The sequence below is a fragment of the Neofelis nebulosa genome, chromosome 1 (genome assembly GCF_028018385.1).
Source record: "Neofelis nebulosa isolate mNeoNeb1 chromosome 1, mNeoNeb1.pri, whole genome shotgun sequence".
Classification (NCBI taxonomy): Eukaryota; Metazoa; Chordata; class Mammalia; order Carnivora; family Felidae; genus Neofelis; species Neofelis nebulosa.
This window is the reverse complement of record NC_080782.1, coordinates 82,766,319-82,784,451: the sequence shown is the minus strand read 5'-3', so window position 1 is coordinate 82,784,451 and position 18,133 is coordinate 82,766,319. Positions and strand designations below refer to the sequence as shown.

Sequence of the window (18,133 nt, the reverse complement as noted above, 5' to 3'; positions counted from 1 at the left end):
CTTGCTTGTTCCTAACTTGCTGGAACAAGCCGTGGGAACACCATTTTTTAAAAAGAACTTTGCTACTTCTTGAGGACTTAATTACAGAGCTGCTGGTTGATGAGTTTGCATTTTAAACCAAGACCTTGAAATAAACACAGTCATTTCAGCTCTTGATAAAACCCAGTGAAAGTGCATTCACTGATTAGCCTGTCGCCCTAGGATTCCGCCATGACAGTGGGATAAAATTAGCCACACTTGCCAAAGACCTGATACCCATTACAGATTTTGGCAGTTTCTGAACTCTTAATTCTTTCTGAAGTATACTGCATTTGATATATTTACTGTGTTTACAGGACATCTAGGCATTTTATTTGAAAAGTGTAATAAGTGTTTGCAATATGTGACTTAAATAATTTATATTTTCACAAGACAGAAGTTTTGTTACACACCTAAAACATAAAGTCCTTTTATTTTTACTAAGTCCTGGGATCCACTAAGAGGTCACAATCCTAAACAACATCCTTCTTCATGCCTACAAATCATGAAAAAGATCTGGTCTTGCATTGGTCTGAAGAGTCCCACCCTCCTACTCTTTATGGTTAACAACAGGAGACCCTTTTATTACGATTGACAAAAATATACATAAAAAATATCAAATAACATTGTTCGGACAAAGATCTGATGTACCATACCTTTGGTAATTTCAATGGCTAGTGAAAGAGAATGGATTGAGCTTCCTTGTTTGCCATTAATTCATTCTTTCAACAAGTGTTTATTATGTTTATACAGTGTCTCAGGAATTCTGAAACTCTCTCAAAAGCTAAATCATGTATTGTTTAGGAATATACATATACATGTGATTAAATGGATTTTAAAACCCACAAAATTCAGAATAGTACCGCCTCCAGGGGAGATAAAGAGATGAGAAGGGTGAGGAATATACAGGTAGTCCCCAAGGGTATGGGTGTGTTGGAGTTCTGGAATAGGTGGTGGGTCCTCAGGTGTGCATATATATATATATATATATATATATATATATATATATATCCCAAGTACTTGGGATATATATATATATGTATGTATATGTATATGTATATATATATATATGCTTTACTTATGTTCTTTCGCTGCATCAAATACTCATTTTTAAAAAGAACAACCAATTCCTATTTTAAGGAGCTTATAGTCTTGTATAGTCTCCAGAGCTTGACTGTTTCTCATATCTTACACCATAACCATAGCTTCTCTCAACCCCGCCACCCCATATTTAAAAGTCTGTCACCATTTTTTAGGGGAAAAAAAGCTACACGAACCCACATTTTAAAAAATCCTTAATTAAAAAGCATCATAAATTCACATGTGCTTCCCTATCCTGAGTTCAAAGGCCCCAAATCATCACTGTCTAATGAGAAAAGCAATGGGTGCACTTTTTCCTTTCTTACCTGTTTCCTGCTACTGGAGCTCAAGGCAGGGTCAGCCCCTGACATACCTTGTGTTTAACATAGTGTTAAATAGTCGAAAGACAGGTTTGTAGACCAAGTTCTACCCTTAGCTCAGGGTGTGAACTTATGTAAGTAATTAAATATTCTGTGGGTTTTTAAAAAACTTTATCCCTGTCAAAATGCCCACATATATAACCTATCTCCCTGGGTCTATCCAATATAATTACAAATATGAAAGCATTTTGAAAAGTTAAGTGGTTTATTGAAGTTGAATACTATTATAAGTATTCTTATTACAAATATATGAACTTAATAAACATTTATAAAGAAATTTGTTGCCTGTAATTCAACACAAATAAAAAGATAAAAAGAGCATAGTGGGGCCAAAAGAAGGTAGATTTACAATCAGAGAAGCTTTGGTTCAAACCGTGGCTGTGTTTATTATTAGCTGTGCCATCTTTATCAAGTACATTTATTCTTTTGAACCTCTATTTCTCCACCTGTAAAGTGGGATAATAACACTAGCCTTATGGGGGGGGGGGGACCTTGGTGGCTCAGCCAGTTAAGCATCTGACTCTTGAATTCAGCTCAGGTCATGATCTCATGGTTCCTGAGACCGAGCACCAAGTTCGGCTCTGCATGGACAGCACGAGCCTGCTTGGGATTCTCTGTCTCCCTCTCTCTCTGCCCCTCCCCTTCTTGTGCTCACTCCTCTCTCTCAAAATAAATACATAAACTTAAAAAAAAGATAATAGCCTTAAGGGATTGTTGAAAAGATTATCTAAAATATAACAATAAGGGGCGCCTGGGTGGCTCAGTCGGTTAAGCGTCCGACTTCGGCTCAGGTCATGATCTCATGGTCCGTGAGTTCGAGCCCCACGTCGGGTTCTGTGCTGACAGCTCAGAGCCTGGAGCCTGTTTCAGATTCTGTGTCTCCCTCTCTCTGACCCTCCCCCGTTTATGCTCTGTCTCTCTCTGTCTCAAAAGTAAATAAACGTTAAAAAAATTTTTTTTTAAATAAAATAAAATATAACAGTAAATCCTACTACTCACCCAGTGGAAACGGAAACTGGTACAGCATCTGAAGAGAGATACATGGCAACATCCACCTCATCAAGTTGACATAGCCTTTGAACAAGCACTCCTAATTCAACAAACCTATCGCACAGTCTCACACAACTATGAAATGACAATACATGCAGGGGCGCTTATTATAGGATTATAACAGAGGTTTAGGAATCATCTAAATACACAAGAATAAAACCCATCCATACAATAGGAACTTATAAAACTATTAAAAAACCTGAGGAAGTTCTTTGTATATTTATATGGAATGACCTTCAGGAGAACTTGTTCAGGGAAAACCAAGTCACAAAGGGAAAAGTAGGTAATATACCACAATTTGTGCTTTTTTTAAAAAAAAATAGAAAAAATATAAGCTTAGTATGCATGAAATATTTCTCTGAGGACACACAAGGATGGTATCACTTTGAGGAGGGAGGAGAGAGGTTGGAGGCACCCTGTGTACCCTTCTTGACCTTTCAAATTTGGAACCAAGTTTACCACCTATATGATAAAGTTGAATGGATATATGGATGGATGGATGGATGGATGGATGGATGGATGAATCACAATATCTGGCATAAAGTAAGTGCTCAAAAACTCTTAGCTTTCACTCCCCACTCCTCTCCACCTAAATTATTTTAAAACTAAACGTATAAATTTTAACCCTTTACTAATTTTTGAATATTTTACAAATATTCAATTATTTAAATAAAACAGTAAATCTGTCAGTTTAAAAAAAAATCCATATTTGCCTATGGCATCAGTTGCAGAAAAGGAAATAGAACACTGTATCTTTCGGCAGATTCTGACTCTTTGGCAAAAAGAAAAAAAGCAAAACAAAAGCCCATTTCAAACCCAACGCAAACTCAAGGACTTTGGCAATGAGAGAACAAGCTCAAACATCTCTGTACCTCCCTCCCCAAAGGGAACAAGGCGAACTCTCTTCCTGCAGAGCCTGAGCCAAGTCATCATGTGAATTCAGCCTCCTTTCCCACCTGACCTTTACAGCCACTTTCCAGCAGCAAAATGAAATTTCCTGATTGAAGCGCCAATGAGGAAGGAAATGTTCCAGGAAAGGGAAGAGGCCAACAGAGCTACAAACTCAATAACGCAAGTAGTTGGGAGGACAGACAAAGTAATTTGACTTAATTAACTTTTCCATTCTTCTATGATTAAAGTGATCTCCCTTTACCTACAACCTACTATCCTTCTGCTCTCTATTTCTAGGACCATTTTTAGAATGCTTTTGGAGTCCTAAGATACTAAAACAGGCTGGAGTTCGGTTGGTATTTCCTATTTCAGTTCTCAGACTCCCTGCCTTTTCAGTACCTTCCCTTTCTTTTGATTTCATTTACTATATCCATCATGCTTTTGCAGCTCATTATGTGTTTAATCTTGAAAACATGCTTAAGGATATAGAACTGTACATGATATAGGACAATGAAAAGGTAAATAATAACCCCAGACAAGAACGTTGAAAGTAAAACAGTGCAGCCTGCCATAAAAGTCAAATGCATGAGAACAGTAGATGCTATGGGCCCCTAAAGGAGGAAGTTGCTGTGGTCATAGGGAACTGGAAAGGTTTTATGAAGGAAGAAATACTATTGGGCACCAGAGAACTTGGATAATGGAATGAAGAGGTGAGGACATCCCAGGTGGGAGAAACAGTGTGAGTGGAGGTATGGAGAATGGAAAACCTGAACCACATTAGGCCAGGAGTTTTCAGTTTGGGGTGGTATTTCCCAAAGTGTGTTTACAAAGAAGCACTTTGAAGATCAAAGGGAAAATGAATAATAATCAAGGAGACACAGATTTCAAAAAAAATGGGTTATTATCCATATGAAGATAGATGTAGATGCCAAATTCTTAGACTTAGGCAGGCTCATTAATTTAAAATGAGAGTTTTGTTTTTCATTTGGAGCATAAGAACAAATAAGATAAATTTGGGATAATTAAAAACTTGGTTTTTCCAGCTATCATAATATTTTTATATGCTATTAGTATCATTCCATCTGTGAGAAAAGACTAAAAATAAAGATATCCAGCAATTAGTATTATCAAGGCCACATAATTTCTTTCCTTCCACAATCTAGTGCCCTCCCTCCTTAAGTTGGTGATTCTTAGTATCATCAAATGTGCGTTTACTTTACCCAGATTAGTACAAAGTTTCAGGCTTTCAGTACAAGTCCTTTCTAATTTAATATCTCTCCAAATCCTTTGAAAGACCTGTGCTGTCATTTTGGTTTCTTTTCTTCTAATTATCCACGAATGCTGGATTTATGTTCCTATTTTTCAACAATCTAGAAGATTCTTATAAAATGTAGCCCAGCATATAGCTCCAGAAATAGTTAGACAATGAAGAATTTTCAAACCTAGGGCAGATAAAAACTACAATATTACTCTCCATTCCATGATTTTTTTTTCATCTCTGTTATCATCAATTTAGTCAAGAGTCCTTCAGTATGAATTCTCAACATAGCAGTAAATTTGTTTCTGTTCTTTCTATCCGTACTCATGTCTCTGGGGCAAATGTGAAGGCCAACTTTTGCCTTTATTACTTCAAGGGTGGTTCTGCCCTGAATCACCATGTACCACCGTACTTTCATTTTTTTCCCTCAACAAGAGGAAAAAAATCTATAGCCCCACATAGTTACTCGCTGTTTCTAAGGTATCATAACATGTGAGGTCAACTTCTGTTTTTGAAGTACTGGAAATTTTGGAAACATTCACAATTATAAAGATGAAAATCAAATGTATGGCTAAATTTTAGAGATTTTTTTTAAAGATATTTAATACTTTTAAAGTTTTGTCAAACATCAAGGTGTATCCAGTCGTTTATTCTTTTAACAAATATTTATTGATTCCTTGAATGTGTCAGTCAATATGGACTGGGAGCTGAGGACACAGCACTGAACCAAATACTAGCACCTGTCCTCATGGAAATTATATTCCAAAGAAGAAGCAGGTAATAAATACAAACAACACATGTCATATTGTAAGAAAAACTGAGTCAAAAGGTAGAGAGTGCCTGAGGAGAACACAAGGAAGTTCTCTCTCAGGACATAGCATCTGAGCTGAGACTGGGGGATGAGAAAAAGACATTCATGTTATGGGGTTGGATCAGGACAAACTTCCAGGCAAAAGGAACACAAATGCAAAAGCCTGGAGGCTGGAAAAAGTTCCTCAAAGTCAGGAGTTAGAAAGGAGGCCACTGGGGTTAGATTGCTATTTTCACTCATCTCTATAATCACACATAAGCCCAGTTCAGAGACATTATTTCTTGTTTTCACTTAATGCACCATTTTAGTTTCATGTTAAGTAACTGACTTCTTCACTGTAATTATGACTGTGTTTTTCTTATGCATTTGGGTCTTTGGAATTCTCTGAATGAATCTGTCTTTAACAGTAGAGAAGCCTTCTGAGAGCCAATATATTAAAAAGCATCAGCTACCATTCCAGTGGTCAGGAAGAGTTAATAGACCTCCCAAAATGTCCAGTTCACTGCCAAGAAATCCTGTATACCCTGAGAGAATCTGGCTGGGTATTTGCAGCCAGCTGGTATTGAAAACTAAAACCCATTGTGTAGAACTGGCCAGTATGTTTTAAATATAATACAACTAATCTAGGTTTTAAATGCATACACCCATTGAATTAGACTATGCTAATCTTTGCCTTTGAGTGCCCTGGTTTTAATCACATTTCAAACTAACAAAATGTCATGTAAAAATGGAAGGAGCAGGGCTTGATTGTCTCTTTTGAGCTCAGCAGGATCCTGGTGTCTGCTCCATCTGCTTCCTGTAAGCACTGGGCCAATCAGAAATCAGTCAGTCTGAAGATAACAAAATGCTGACTGCTTCCCCAGCCCCGCTCCAGTTCTCTGGCAAGTGGGAGAAGAGCTTCCTTGGCAAGGAATGGGGTAATCATGGAGAGGAAGGGCTTTGATGCCTGGAAGACTTACGTACAAATTCTAGGCTACCATTCACTGGCATTAAGACCTCAGTTCTAGGTAACTGACCTGACCTCTCCAAGCTTCACTTTTAGTAACTGTAAAAGAAGTATGATAACTATGCACTTGATTCATTGTGAGAATTAAGTATGAGAGTGTGCCACACATTCTTATGTGGCATAATAAAGTATACGTAGCACACAAATACTTGTACGTGGCGTAAGTAAACTATGTGGCACACAGTAGGTGTTCAACAGTAGCAGATATCATCTTTATTAGTCTTAACAATAAATTCCATTCTTCGGGTGAGTAGAGAAACACCTCCTAAGCAATTCCCAATCCATAGAGATGCGGCAGGTACTGAAGGCATATAAGATAAGCAACCTACCAAGGCCATCTTGTACCATCAAGATGGTACAAGATCCAATTTATTCCCCTTATCTATGTAGGGACCTCAGGAAGACCATTGACCTAGGGACCCTCATTCTTTTTTTTTTTAATTTTTTTTAATGTATATTTATTTTTGAGACAGAGAGAGACAGAGCATGAACGGGGGAGGGTCAGAGAGAGGGAGACACAAAATCTGAAACAGGCTCCAGGCTCTGAGCTGTCAGCACAGAGCCTGACGCTGGGCTCGAACTCACGGACCACGAGATCATGACCTGAGCCGAAGTCGGCCGCTTAACCGACTGAGCCACCCAGGTGCCCCCTAGGCACCCTCATTCTTAAGGGAGGTGATTCCAACATGATCTATCTACTGTCCTGTGCTTTCTTTCCAAAGGTATTTTGGTCTTTTTTGGATTCCCATGTGGGAAAAAGAGAAACTGGCAGCAACTTCACTTCCCCTACCAGTTCTAAGACAGCTCTGTTAAACCTCTGTCCCCTGGGTACTTGGTGACCTCAAAATTATAGAGAAACAAAAAAAAAAAATACCTGCTTCTAATACAATAAAAAAGCTTAGAATGTCCTGCCAAGAAACACTACAAACACTTGAAACTTACAAATGATTTCAGGTACTCATCACCTGATGGCGTTATTTGCTGTTTGTAACTTAGTAACAGTCAGCCAATTTTATAAATGCCTCTTACTCTTCCCATCAAAGTAGATTCTGTTAAAATGCCAGATTTTCTACAACAAAATAATACAGGACTTGAAATATTACCTTAAAGCAAGAACATAGAGAAAAACATTCCCTAGGCATTTTGAACATCCCTCTACTCGATGTACACACCTTCTTGAAGCCTTGATGATAGGCTTCTGAAGGCTAGATCTCAGCAGTGGCAACAGTGGGCTCTACCTCTGGATCCAGCTGCCTTAGGCCTGGACATGAGAACAGCAACGGGAAGCCTGGAATAGTTGGCTGTATTCCAACACCTTGTAACCCCTTGTTGGCCTCTGTCCCAAGGCTTTAGCCCCAGTTTGGTGATGGGTTATTTGAAAGTCACCCTCCAGGATAACTTCTCAACAGAGTGGTCCCTGGGCCAGTGGAAACACTTGAGTTTATGGCAGTGGTGGAGTCACTGCCAGAGATTCTGCCTCTCCTTGACCTCACTTCCGGCCATTCAGCTCCTTACTCCTTCTTGGCTTTCTTTCAGTTCTTCTCATACAACTTGCTCTTCCCTGACTTAATTCTTAGCACAGGCAGTCTTTTTCTAATTTGAATGCTTTTCCCCAGATCAGCTACACTCTTTGCAGGGCCCACAGCTAAGTTAAAAAAAAACAGGCATTCTTATTCAAATTTCATTAAGAATTTCAAGATGGTGACAGCAGAGCTTTACATTAAGTATGGACCCTTCTAAGCATGGGGACCTAAGTAAATGCATAGGACTTACGCTCACAAAAACTGGTCCCGTGTTTCTTCTGCTCTTTACATAGTTGGCTCATCATCACTGATGTCATTATCTCTAGTTATTCTTTCTCAGTTTTTTTTTTCTTTAGAGCACTTATCACAATTTTAGATGTTAAATAATTAGCTTACTTTTTTTGGGTTTAGCTCCTGCCCACCCAACCCATTTTAGGCTGTAAGCTGCATAAGGGCAGAGGTGCTATTCAGTCTTAGTCACATGGATCTCCAGTGCCTGGAATATGTCTGGCATAGTAGACACTTAATGAATATATGCTGCATAGATGGATTAATTTATGCGTTGTTGGGTTTTTGTTGTTGTTGTTTTGCTTTCAGCTTCAAATTCTTTTAATAATTGAAATCTTCAGTGCATGAAATAGCTTTAGACTTGTCAGAGAGAAAGCAAGAACCTGTAAAAGTAATCGTGCCTGAGTTGAGTTAGTGTCATAGAGTTCTCTTCTCATCTGAGAAATGGTCTCTTATTTCCCCAGAGATAGCTTGCTTTCTAGAATGACGTCATAGCTTTTATGATTTCTGATCTCCCCAAATTTCCAGATTTTTCTTGTATAAAGAAAACATCCCATTCTATGAGGTATATTTAGAAAAGTAAGAGATGGATATTATGATGTCTCTGTGGGAGAAGTGAATGAGGAATTATTCTGACACCAACTGGTGTGCTGTGGACTGGGGTACAATTCTGACACTAACCACCCAGAATTAGCACAGATCCCACAGATTAAAGAGCCCAGTACCCAAAAAGACACTTCAAATACCAGCTGTAAGTGGAGTCCCCAGGCCACCCACACTTTTGACCAAGTGAGATGGTCGTGAGTTCTCTGTGGGAGAGAAGGACAGGCCTCTCAAGCAGTGGCTTGAGAGAGTAAAGAAAGAAAATTGGCATGGGTTTTTATTGCAGTTAGGGGATTGAATCTCCTGCAAGTGTCAAAGGAGAAAACACAGGACTTTCTTCTCAACTAGTGCAGATGTGGGGCACAATGGGAAGGGGGAAGGTGACACTTAAAAGTGGTTGGCAGTCAAACATCAAAATATGGAGTCAGATTTGTCATTACACACACTAAAGTAGACAGAATGTTCTCTGCGTCCCCATTGACACATCACATAGTTTCAAAATTTGTCATGCAATTTTTTGTTTCTTCTAAACTTCTTCCCACTTCCCCACCCCCATCAGATTATTTTGAGGTAAATCCTGAGCATCAGACCATTTTATTTATAAATATTTCTCCATGAAGTAAAAAATACAGACTTTCCTTTAAAATTATACCTAGAATTCCATCATTAAACCCAAACAAATTGACAATAATTCCTTAACATTATCAAATATTCATTCTGTGTTCATATTTCTACAACTAGCCTATATTTTTTTTAAGTTTCTTTTATCAGAATTTGAATCCAAAGAACATAATTACATTTAGTTAATATGACTCTTAAGTCTTTAATTTAGATTCTTACTATATCTAATTATTTTTTTCCTTGCAATTTTGTTGCTAAAGAAACTAGGTTGTCTTATGGTCTTCTGTCTCTTTTAAACTGATAGTAATGTCTAGAAGCTTGATCACATTCAAGTTTAATTTTTTTTTCCTTTTTTGCAGACCACTTTTCTGAGGTTGCTATAAACTTCTATAAGGAAGTACATGATATCCAAATGTCTTTTTTAAGTGATGCTAAGAACCACTGATGGTTGGTTCACAGATCCATTAATTCATTAAGGGCTGTAAAATGATGAATTCTTAACTCTATCATTTATTTTGCTTACTTAAAATACTTATGTAAGAAGGAACTTCTCTTTGCCAACCACTTGGTTACTTGTGGTATGGTTCTATAGGAAAATTAGAAGAACTTCTTGAGTCTTTCCCTATATTTATCATTATTTATAATGAGTTGGTGACCTTGTGTCCTCAAAAGGCAATCTCTGAGTCTGTTGGAAGATTTATTAATTAATGGTTTTGAATACATGGGTTTAAATATGTTTGCTTTTATTATTCTCATTATCAAATTTTACAACCTTAAACTAGTGAGAATCAGTTCAAGTTGGTTTTTGAGTTCATTTGACATGATCCCAGTGGTCTTTGATAACTCTCTTATTTGTTGTGACAAAGCAAATCTTCAATGTTTCCTTGGACTGGGCATTTCTCTAAGACATTCTTGTGCCTTTAGTTGGAAATGGTACTTAGAGATCAGTATCTGAAAGCTAAAATTACTTGTAGCTATTGGGTTGATATTATAGAATTGTTTACGTTTCTATTTTTGTATTTCCATTCTTATTTCAGATTGATTTTTTAAATTCTGCTCCCACTCACTAATTTGGTAGTTTTACAGTATTTTAATGCTCTTAAAGTGGTTATACCAGAGGTTGCAACAATCACCTTTAACTTACATAAGTTTAACTTAAAAGAATATTTTATCTCCTTTCAGATAATGAAAGGTTTTGATCCCATTCACTTCTTCTGTAAAAATATATACTATTGTTGTCTTATATAACTTTAAAGTATATGTATTTTGATTATATGTTTATATAGTATTATTGTTTCATACTATCAATACTCATTTAGATTTACCTTTTTCAGTGCTTGTCATTTCTGCCTGCATCTTTAAGCTTTCATCTGGGATGTTTTTCTACCTGAAAACCTGGTATTTCCTTTAATGCAGATCTTCTGGTTATGAATTCTGCCAGTTTTTATTTGTCTGAAAAAGCATTTATTTTATCTTCATTTTCTTTAGGCTGGAAATTATTTTATTTCACTAATTTGGAAAATACTGCCCAACTGTGTTCTAGAGTCAATTGTTTTCCTAAACTTTGTCTTTTTACTCTGCTTATTTTATTTTGTTTTGTTTGCAGTTTCAAGTTTTTATTTAAATTCCAATTACTTAATATATAGTATAATATTAATTTCAGGAGTAGAATTTAGTGATTCATCACTTACATATAACACCCAGTGCTCATCACAACAAGTGCCCTCCTTAATCCTCGTCACCTATTTAACCCATCGCCCCAAGAACCACCACCCCCTTAGCAACTCTCAGTTTGTTCTCAGCTAAGGGTCTGTTTTATGGTTTGCCTCTTTTTTCCCCCATGTTCATCTGTTTTGTTTCTTAAATTCCAAATATGGATGAATATGCCATCATCTGTTGTTTCCTGTATTGTTAATTTTAACTATTCTGACAGATGTGAGGTGATATCTTATTGTAGTTTTGATTTGTATTTCCCTCCTGATGAGTGATGTTAAGCATATTCTCATGTACCTGTTAGCCATCTGTATGTCTTCTTTGAAAAAATGTCTATTCATGTCTTCTGCCATTTCTTGACTGGATTATTTGTTTTTTGGGTGTTGAGTTTGGCAAGATCTTTATAGATTTTGGATACTAACCTTTTCTCTGATATGTCATTTGCAAGTATCTTCTCCCATTCCATAAGTTGCCTTTTAGTTTTGCTGATTGTTTCCTTTGCTGTGCAGGAGGTTTTTATCTTGATGAGGTCACAGTAGTTCATTTTTGCTTTTGTTTCCCTTGCCTCTAGAGAGGTGTCTAGTAAGAAGTTGCTACAGCCAAAGTCAAAGAGGTTGCTGCCTGTGATCTCCTACAGAATTTTGATGGTTTCCTATCTCACAGTTAGGTCTTTCATCCATTTTGAGTTTATTTTTGTGTATGGTGTAGGAAAGTGATCCAGTTTCATTCTTCTGCATGTCACCATCCAGTTTTCCCAATACCATTTGTTGAAAAGACCATCTTTTTTCAATTGGATTTTCTATACAGCTTTGTAAAACATTAGTTGGCCATATACTTGTGGGTCCATTTCTGGGTTTTGCATTCTGTTACATTGATCTATGTGTCTATTTTTGTGCTAGTACCATACTGTCTTGACGGCTACAGCTTTGCAACATAGCTTGAAGTCTGAAGTCTGGAATTGTAATGCCTTCAGCCTTGCTTTTCTTTTGGAAGATTGCTTTGGCTATTCAGGGACTTTTGTGGAACCATAGAAATTTTAGGATTTTTTTGTTCTAGTTCTGTGAAAACTGCTGATGGTATTTCGATAGGGATTGTATTAAATCTGCAGATTGCTTTGGGTAGCACAAACATTTTAACAATATTTGTTCTTCCAATCCATGAGCATGGAAGATTTTTCCATTTCTTAGCATCATCTTCAATTTCTTCCATAAGTGTTCTATAGTTTTTCAGAGTACAGATTTTTACCTCTTTGGTTAGGTTTATTCCTAGCTTTGTTATGGATTTTGATGCAATTGTAAATGGGATCGATTCCCTGATTTCTCTTTCTGCTGCTTCATTATTAATGTATAGAAATGCAACAGACTTCTGCATGTTGATTTTTTATCCTGTGATTTTACTGAATTCATGTATCAGTTCCAGCAATTTTTTGGTGGAATCGTTCTGATTCTCTAGAGTGTCGTGTCCTCTGTGAATAGTGAAAGTGACTTCTTTCTTGCCAATTTGGATGTCTTTTATTTCATTTTGTTATCCAATTACTGAGGCTAGGACTTCCAGTACTATGTTAAATAACAATGGTGTAATTGGACACCCCTTTCTTGTTCCTGACTGTAGAGGAAAATCTCTCAGTTTTCCCCCATTAAGAATATTAGCTATGGGTCTTTCATATATGGCCTTTATGTAGTTGAGGTATGTTCCTTCTATCCCTACTTTGTTGAGAGTTTTTATCAAGAATAGGTGCTGTGCTTTGTCAAATGCTTTTTGTGCATCTATTGCAAGGATCATACAGTTCTAATCCTTTCTTTTTATTAATGTGGTGTATCATGTTGATTTGTAAATATTTAACCCCCCATGCAGCCCAAAAATAAATCCCACTTAATGGTGGCGAATGACTCTTTTAATGGACTGTTGGATTCAACTGGCTAGTATTTTGTTGAGAATTTTTGCATCCATGTTCATCAGGGATATTAGTCCCTGGGATATATTCTCTTTTTTAGTCAGGTCTTTGTCTGGTTTTGGAATCAAGGTAATGCTGGTCTTGTAGAATGAGTTTGGAAGTTTTCCTTTCATTTCTGTTTTCTGGAACAGTTTGAGAATAGGTATCAATTCTTTAAATGGCTGGTAGAATTCCTTTGGGAAGCCATCTGTTCCTGGAATTTTGTTTGTTGGAATATTTTTGATTAATGATTCAATTTCTTTGCTGGTTAAGGGTCTGTTCAAATTTTTGATTTCTTCCGATTTCCATTTTGGTAGTTTATGTTTCTAGAAATTAATCAATTTCTTCCATATACATGGAGGTTAAAGAATATCCTACTAAAGAATGAATGGTCAACTAACCATGAAATTAAAGAAGAAATTTTAAAAATACATAGAAACAAATGAAAATGAAAACATGATGGTCCAAAAACCTTTGGAATGCAGCAAAAGTGATCATAAGAGGGAAGTATATAGTAATACAGGTCTACCTCAAGAAGAAAGACAAATTTAAAAAACACAACCTAACCTTACACTGAAAGGAGCTAGAAAAGGAACCACGAATGAAACCTAAATGCGCGGCAGAAGAAGGGAAATAATAAGGATTAGAGCAGAAATAAATGATACAGAAACAAACAAAAACAGAACATAGCAATAAAACCAGGCGCTGGTTTAATAAAATTTATAAACCCCGAGCCAGACCTATCAAGAGAGAGAGAGAGAGAGAGAGAGAGAGAACCCAAATAAATAAAATCATGAATGAGAGAGATTACAACCAACATCTGAGAAATACAAAAAATTATAAGAGAATATTATGAAAAATTATATACCAACAAATTAGGCAATACTCTGCTTTGTAAGAGATTTTTATCTTTGACATTTCTTTTCAGCAGTTTTAGTATCATGTGTCTAGCTGTGATTTTCTTTGAATTTACCTTGCCTGAGGCTTGTATTGCTTGTCAAATCTATGGCTTGATGTCTTTCATCAGTTTGGGAAATTTTTTCAGCCATTATCTCTTCAAATATTTCTTCTGCCCCTTTCAATTTTTCTCCTTCTTCTGAGATTTCAATGAAACATATGTGACTTTTTTCTATATCTTTTTTTACATCTTTCTCTTGTTTTAGAATTCCCAACCTCTTGTCCCTTCATTCTAGATGTTTTCTCTTACCTGCTGCTCTGTTTATTAATTCTCTCCTGGGTAGCACATGATCTTCTAAGTCAAACCCTTGTGTCATTAATTTTAGATACTATATTTCTCATTTCTTTTCATTGAACTTCCCATTCTTTGCAAAAGTTATTGATCTTGCCTTTTATCTCTTTAATCAAATTATACACATAGTTTTGAATTCTATTATATAGATTCTCTGTGAATCTGTTTCTGTTTGTAGTTTTTAATTATACTGTCTAGTTTCCTGATACACCTTTTATTTTTTATTGAGTGCCAGATATTGCACATTAAAAATAATAGATGCAACTTGAGCCCTATAAGAATACAATCTTTTTCCCCAAGAGAATTCACTTTTACTTCTGGTAGGGACCATGAAAACTACAATTTTGGATTTGCTTAACACACAAAGGGATTAAAATTATTTGAATCACCTGGGCTTTAGTACCTGAGAACATTGGTCTAACTTCTATACACTCTTACTTGGGTAATGGATGCATCTACGGGGTGCCAACCCAGTGCCTAGGAGTTTGTCAGGGACCTTGTTTTCATTCTCCCCGCCACCCAGTCACATGATTTTGTTAAAATATTGCTCAGCTTTTCAGGTACTCAACCCATGTTTCTGAACATGGCAGGCAAAGCTGTGGCAAAACAGCTCAAAAATTCTGAGCTCATCCCTCTGGATTTACTATCTTGGATCTTAGTCCCATAATTCTTTGCAGCCTTGGTGGTTCTCTGATACTTTCAAAAAGGTTATTTTCATATTTTTGCACCCATTTTAGTTGTTCTTAATGGCAATATTAGTCCAAATTATCCTTTCAGTCTCTATTGGAAGCCAAGGCTGATGTCTATGCTTTTAGATTGCTAGTACAGCTATGGTAAAAGATAATTAAAGCTGTTCTGTAAACTAAAAGAGTACTCAAAAATCTTAAATCTGAAAAACTGATGGTACATTAAATGATTTGAGGTGATGGACTTTTGTATTTTCACAGTTATATATTAAGTGCTAAAAATTTCTTTGTGGTAAGTTAAAAAATGAGTTGATTTGAAGAAAAACATTAATGAGAGAGAAGTCGGTGCCTTAATGTGGCAAAAATCATTGACATCTTTCACATATAACTGCAGTTTGACAGCCTGAATTTTAAAAATTGATCACTGGCAAATAAAGAAATGGGAGAGAGACTCCTTTCCTGGCTTTATTCAAAATATAAATTAATTATTCATTTTAGTTCCTAGCTTCAAGCCAGCTACATTTTCAAACTACCTTAAATAAACGTTCCAAGACATACAGACAGCAAAAACTTTGCATAGGAAATGAATACTTTAGGAATAGCTAAATCTATAAGTTTATAGAGATTTGCCTTAGAAGTATAGTATAACTGACACTTTCTTGCAAGGGTATGTATTACTGATTCCTCCAAGAAGTCCACTAAAACAATGCAAACCATTCCAGAAGATCCTCCCTCTCAGAGGAAGACAGGAGAAAAATATGGACAAAGACTAGACAGAACAAGCTCTGCAGGAGCTTTAGAAATGCTTTCTATTAATTTTATTTGAAAAGGTCCCAGTTCCTTTTTCTTCTACCAACTATACTTCTGGAATTCTTTCTCCAACTTCCAGATTGCTCAGCATCAAATTTCGCTTGATTAATGTGATATACATGTTGTTTTTGCCCTCCAGTATCCCTCTGGAAAAGTCACCTCTCCCCCACCCTTCATGTGCTCCTAGTTGGGCTATCAATCATTGTGTTCCTGTAACCCTAGTGGGTTGGGCACACACTGGGTATATTAGTTTCCTATTGCTGCTATAACAAATGATTACAAATTTACTGGCTCAAACAATACACATTTATTCTCTTACAGTTCTAGAGAGCAGAAGTTCTAAAGTCAAGGTGTCACCAGGCTGCATTCCTTCCAGAGGCTTCGGGGGAAAAATCCATTTCCCTGCTTTTTCTAACTTCCAGATGCAGCCTGAACTCATTGCCCCATGGCCACATGCTCCACCTTCAAAGCCAGAAGCATAGCCTCTTCCAATCAGGCTCTCTCTGACCTTGGATTCCACTCTGCCATTTCCTTCTCTATGATTCTGCCCCTCTTACCTCCCCTTTATAAGGAACCCTGTGACTACACTGAGCCTATCAAAATAACACAGGGTAATTTCCCCAGCTCAAAATCCTTAATCACATCTGCAAAGTCCCTTTTGCTTAATATGGTAACACATTCATAAATTCCAGGAATTCAGCCTGCCACATTGGGTCAGTTTGGGTCAGTTTGAATACCAATAGCTCAGGCCACAGAGATTTTTGAAGAATGAGCTCACAGCCCAATCAGAAACAATGAGAGAATTTTCAAAGGTTGATATGTGGATGTTGAGAAATTCATCTCTTCCTACTACTGTTGTTTATCAAAACTGCTGTGAATGTCCATCTTGTCTGACACACGGAAAGAGATTAAAGCAGACTCCAGTCAGTCTGGAACAATCAGAAGCAAGGAATGGACAGGTGCAGGGGAGAGATTGGGGAAGGCCACACCCCTAGAAATGTCCTTAAACTTCCCTTACCAAGTAGATTCTGAAATAGTGTCTCCACCCACAAACATCTCAGTACCATGGTTCAATTCATTCTCTTATTGGTTAAGCAAGTTTGAATGTTTTTTTTTCCCCTTACTCATTTAATTGCCTATCTATAAACTGATCTCTAAATTCTAGGTCAAAAACCCCTGGTCAGTATATTACTCTGGCTTAAAAGATCAAACTAATCATGGGGAAGACCTTATTTTGTACTCAAGCTTTTTGTGGTTAGAATTTCTGCTGCTTTTCTCCACATGAGAAAGAAAGGAAGAGAAAAGGATACATGCAGCATCTTTTCAATGGAAATATAACAGCAACTCTCCTCCTATGCTAAAGTTCTCCTCAGTAGCAGACTTCTTTACCAATTACCTTTGTTTTTTTAGCTTTAATTTTCTTTGCAGAAGGACTCATTTGTTTAATTATCCACTAACACTCATTTCTGCATGAGTGGAGATACTGGCTATAAGGAGCCCTAAGTCATTTCCTAAAAGAGATGTATGTATTCTTTGTAGAAAACAGAATTCTAAACAACATTTAAGTATGGTTTTTTGGTGGGGTTTTTTTTTTGTAGAAACATTAAAATTGCTTTCATCATAAGGTGCAATACTGTTTTTCACCATGTAGGGATCTTCTTCATAGACTAGCTTACTCCATGGAGAAATAAATGTATTAAGTTTGGATCAATTATCAGCTACACAGATCTATGCGCCTCTCCCCACTCCAACACACACACACACACACACACACACACACACACACACCTGTAAATTTTCAGCATTCCATATTCTTAGTAACATTTCTAAGTCAAGATTACTTTCCACTTGTGATTTATAAGGTTTATTACATAACCAGCTTCATATATCTACTTCAAAATTTAAACAGCCTGGGACTGCCGAGAGGTCTAGTCTGCTTTCCATGGTGACCCTGGAAACCACTCAGACCAGACAACCAGTCACTGCCACCAATGAATCTGGCTCCATTGCCAGCATGTTTGCTGTTAGTTGACAACATTTTTATCTGACTTCTGCTAAAATTAACCTCACTTGGAATACAGTCTTTCTGTTTCATCAGTATAATTACTGGCCCTCGAGTGCCTTCCCAAAGCTGTTGTTTATAATGAATCATGTAGCAGAAAATATACAACTTTGTTCTTGAGAGCCAAGCAATGACAATTCAATCCTCTGGC

General features: G+C 36.8%; 1 long non-coding RNA gene across 1 annotated transcript in view; it reads left to right on the top strand.

Moving 5' to 3' along the window:
* The first annotated feature begins 3,395 nt into the window (after positions 1-3,395).
* LOC131510184 (uncharacterized) overlaps positions 3,396-18,133 on the top strand; it is a 30,276-nt gene continuing 15,538 nt past the window's right edge. The window contains exon 1 of the long non-coding RNA XR_009260929.1: positions 3,396-3,624. This is a non-coding gene — a long non-coding RNA (uncharacterized LOC131510184). The remainder of the gene's footprint in view (positions 3,625-18,133) is intronic.